At 34.7% G+C, this 4590-nt stretch overlaps 1 long non-coding RNA gene across 3 annotated transcripts; it reads right to left on the reverse strand.

Annotated features, from left to right (window-relative positions):
• Positions 1-270: 270 nt before the first annotated feature.
• Positions 271-2539, reverse strand: LOC130495195 (uncharacterized). Of its 3 annotated transcripts, XR_008934465.1 has the most exons (7): positions 2405-2539; positions 2120-2215; positions 1930-2046; positions 1651-1850; positions 1227-1348; positions 928-1141; positions 271-831 (listed from the first exon to the last, which is right to left on the reverse strand). It is a non-coding gene; the product is annotated as an uncharacterized LOC130495195 (long non-coding RNA). The 3 variants fall into 3 exon arrangements; XR_008934466.1 differs by having other exon boundaries at positions 271-1134; XR_008934464.1 differs by having other exon boundaries at positions 271-1141.
• Positions 2540-4590: the final 2051 nt, after the last annotated feature.

Genomic DNA, 4590 nt, shown 5'->3' on the forward strand with positions numbered 1-4590 from the left:
CAGGTGATTAATGAAACTCGAATTTCAAAAAAAAATTAGTTGCATTTAACAAAGTAAAAGAGTTTGTCTAGCTATCCGGTTTTCAGAAGTTTGGACACTACAACTTTGGGAACTTTCAAATTTCTCATTTCTCTGTGGAACTACAGCATGTGTCCAAACACGTTACTTGAAGGCTTTCTATCATGGAAACTTTATATACGAAGTGTACTTGAATCCAGAGATTAGGAACATGATTCCAAACCTGCAACTTGTCCATTTTTTAATGTTGTGGTAAATGGGTTGTAATATATTTATCTTTTAACCATCGCCTTTTGCTCCATAGCCTTTGAAACAATAAAACATGGAGAACACAGAGAATCTTAGCTAAAGTGTTTGTGTATGTGTTTACTGAAGAAGTGGTTCAATAGCTCCCTCTATCTTCGCAAACCGTGAAGGTCCCGCTGACACATTCATGGATTGTTGCTCGTGTCGTGTAATTACTCTTTGTGGAAGGGTTGTCCGCTGTTAATTCTCTTCTCTTTTCTTTTTGTTCATCATCTCAAACAAAAGGCTGCACTGTGTTTGAGGCCAGACGTTGTTTGAGTTGTTCTCAGCTCTAGTCTGGGTGATGACTCTTGATATTAGCAACTGTTCTAATTTCTTATGAAGCTGATCTGCAGCATAATCAAATTCACTCTCACACCAACCGTATCCATGCAGAGTTGTAACAGTTTATAATTAGCTAAACTCCATTGACTAACCCAGAAATACAAACTTAAAACTTTGAAACCAAAGAATTTGGCTACCGTACCCGTGAAGTTGGATTGTAACTATTACACGCCTGATACTCATCTGCATGATTAATTTTAAACAAATGGTGACTCGGGAGGCGATAATTTCCAACCCAAAAAGTTAAAGATTAATAAAAACATGAGAAGTATGACAAACCCAGCAAGTCAACGTTTGTATTAGCTAAATCCATTAGCTGAACCTAAACTGCTAAGTCGGGATAAAGGCTGTTGTATCAGTAAGCTGGACAAACTTGATCTGTTCGTCAAAGCGAATAGAACCTGGTGATGCCAAAAGTTTGACGTGGCTATTGCTTCTTACGACATCAAATACGCTCAGTTCATTGACCCTCTGAACCAACGTCGACTGATAACTAAAAACCGATTCTCAGGTGGCTACTTTCGGAAAATGAATCACTAATAGACTTAAATTAACGAATGAATTTACAGAATAGTTACCTTTTCATCGAGGAAACCCGATCTACACCCATGAGCTCTCCACCCTTTTCACATTTGTAGCTTCCCAGAACCTAAGAATACGTGTTACGACGGTCTCTTATTGCAATGACCAACCTTCAGACCTGATAATTGGATCTTAGTGATCGCATTCCTGGATATTTTCTGCTTGATATTTTGCACAACTATGATTTCACGAAGATTGTGAATTTGCTCTAGGATCTAGACATCTTATTATATAGTCAAATCACTTGATAGTGGATGTGAAAAATACGCATTGAAGAACATGTAGTGGAGTGAATTGATTGCCACCATGCATTAGGGAAAACTATGTGTATTTTTCACATCATCAATAAACCATCCATTAAGGAGACTGAAACTTATACTCAGCAAAAAGTGTAGATAATTTGCTTTCTTTCTTTCTTACCGGTGCATGAGGATGGTTGAATCGGCACTTAGGTCAATAGCTACACCGCCGAGTTTGTAGATATTGTCTACAATCTCTTGCACCTGGATAGGGACTCGGTTGCACCATTTCATGTCTCATCTGACTACTCTCAGGAAGATGTGGGGAAACTGAATAGGGACTCGGTTGCACCATGCCATATCTCATCTGATTTCGATGTACTAAAGACAATAGACAACAGAGGATATCTTGAAACTAATAAGACACAGTAAAGTAATCTTTCTTTGTGTTCTCACTCACCGGTGGATGGTTGAATCTGCAACTTAGTCCAAAGCCACAACGACCGTTTTTTAGGTAATAGTAACTATCTCCTACACCGGTGCGAGCTGGATATTCACTCGTCTGAGTTGCATTCTCCTGAGAAAACCGTGTCTACACTTTTTTTTTATCATAATGATAAAGAACAGAGCAGTGAGTTCTTGATCAGTACCTTTACCATCTTTTCTCCCGAGGATCTTGGATCTCTTTCTCGTCTCCGATCAGTCCTTCCATAAGATTCCCTCGTCCTCAAATCCGTAGCGTGTCCCTGAGAATCGAAATTAATAACAAATCATCAACCTTCGCAAGATGTAGATAGTTCAACTTTGTTTCCTTGGTGACTTTTACTTCTTCTATCATCGAATCTTTCTCTATATTACTATTATGAGGACTAACACCGAGTTCATTCATCGTATCAAAGAAGAGAGCAGATTATCGTTTAGATTCTTTATCTTACCTCTGTTTTTTCTATGGATGTCGACTCTGTTCTTGTATCAGTTTTTTTTAGCCTCTTCGATTTTTATCACCGAGTTCTCTCCATCGCTCATCTCTGTTCTTTTCTATTGTCTCTGGAAATCAAATCGAAGAATGGGGGGGGGGGGGGGTTCATTCTTTAAATCCAAAAATCCAAGATTGTTTCCTTATTAACTTCATTTGTTTTTTCTTTGTTTGACATCACTATGCGTTACTCTGCAAGTAACGCAGATTGTTGGTGGGCCCAGGGAAAACCCAGCATAAACAAAACTTACGATCTATTTCTCGAAGACACATATAACTCAAGACGCAGAGTTTCATTTAATCCTACGTGTCACGTTTGTAGAGCTTCAGTTTATGACCTGGCATCCCATGTGGACACCCCATGAGAGATTGAAACTCTCTTTTATATATAAAGATTATTTTTTATGTTTACGAATTAGTGTCGTTAAAAAAAAAGTCGTTAAAAAAGGTTATGAATATATGCAGCACATAAATTAACAAGGAGTAGTTTTGCATGTTAATTTGTTCATGTTGGTTAACATGCAAATTGCAACAGACTGGTGTTAATAAGACTCAATAGTTTGAACCAAAAATTGTCATTGAAATATTATAATTTTGTACTCGCTTCTCAAGTATATAAATTTGATAAATTATATATGGTCAGTGGCGGTCCCAGGAAAAAAAATGACTGGGTTCAAAGAGATCTGTGGGTTCACTAAGGGAGTTTTAACCAAATTTGCCATAGAGTTTTTATGTTTTAGCTTTACAACTTTTATTTATTCTATTTTTTTGTGGTTTCAATTGAAACCACTTACCTCTGAGTGGATCCGCCCCTGTATATGGTTATGGTTCTTAATCGGAGGTTCATTGGAGCTTGGGCTTAATAAACAAATCGAAAATATGTGAACATACGAATAACTTGATACATACATCTATACTATTATTTATGAAATGATTTTGTTTACTTGTCATGTTCTCCATAATTTTAGCTAATTTTACTTATTTGTCATATTTTTATTAAATTTAAGCTAATAAATTATCATTGATTTATTATTTATTTTTAGATGAGTCACTAATTTATTAATTTTAAAAAATAGCCTTGATGAATCTTGTATATAAACAAAAACGAATTTTATTTTTTAATATTAAATTTATATGTTATATTAACTTTTCTTATTTTCATATTTTTATTAGGTTTTAGACTTTTAGATAGGTTATTGATTTATTATTAGTTTTTAACTATTCACTAATTTATTAATTTAAATAATAACCTTACTGAACTATTATTTATGAAGTAATTTTACTTATTTGTCATGTTCTCCATAATTTTAGCTAATTTTTTTTATTTGTCATGTTTTTATTAAGTTTAAGCTAATAAATTATCATTGATTTATTATTTTTTAAGCTGAGCCACTAATTTATTAATTTTTTAAAATAGCCTTGATGAATCTTGTATATAAATAAAAACGAATTTTATTTTTTTAATATTAAATTTATATGTTATATTAACTTTTTTTATTTTTTATACTAGGTGTTTTCCTGCACCATGTGCAATAAAAAAATTTTAAACTTCGGGTCTGATTGCAGTAAATCATACAGTACAATATTCCTAGTTTTAGTATTTTGAGAAAGAGAAGCACAAGAGAAAGAATCTCTTTATAAAAAAATCTACACAAGGCCCACCAGAGAGTACTTTCTTCTTCTCCAAAGAAATCTCCTCAAGCCTTGATTCTAACCAGTCGAACTTGAAGCCTGCTTCCTTCAGCTCAGTGATTATCCGCAAAATTGCTAAGGAGATTCATGTATGCTGTTTTCATCCCTTGGCTCATCGGTATGACGTCTACCAATGATGAATTAACAAAAAAAAAAACATTATTACTATGCTAACCATGCTGGAACTGTTAAATTTAAATAAGAAAGAGGAAACCTCATTCAGCTTACTTGAGAAGGAATAATATTGAAGCCATTGTAATCTAAAACATCATTCTCAGTTGATTTTCCTGCATCAACAACTTCGAAAACTTTGATGTAGACTTCAATGGTTACTTTGTTTTCCTCCAGAAACCCTTTTTCTTGGAGCTTCGTCAAAGGCAACGTACTACGTACACCCCAGCTTGGGGTCTCAGCGCAGAACAATCTGCGTCTGCCTTCGTCTGTAACAAGATT

The sequence above is a fragment of the Raphanus sativus genome, chromosome 5 (assembly GCF_000801105.2).
Source record: "Raphanus sativus cultivar WK10039 chromosome 5, ASM80110v3, whole genome shotgun sequence".
Taxonomy (NCBI): domain Eukaryota; kingdom Viridiplantae; phylum Streptophyta; class Magnoliopsida; order Brassicales; family Brassicaceae; genus Raphanus; species Raphanus sativus.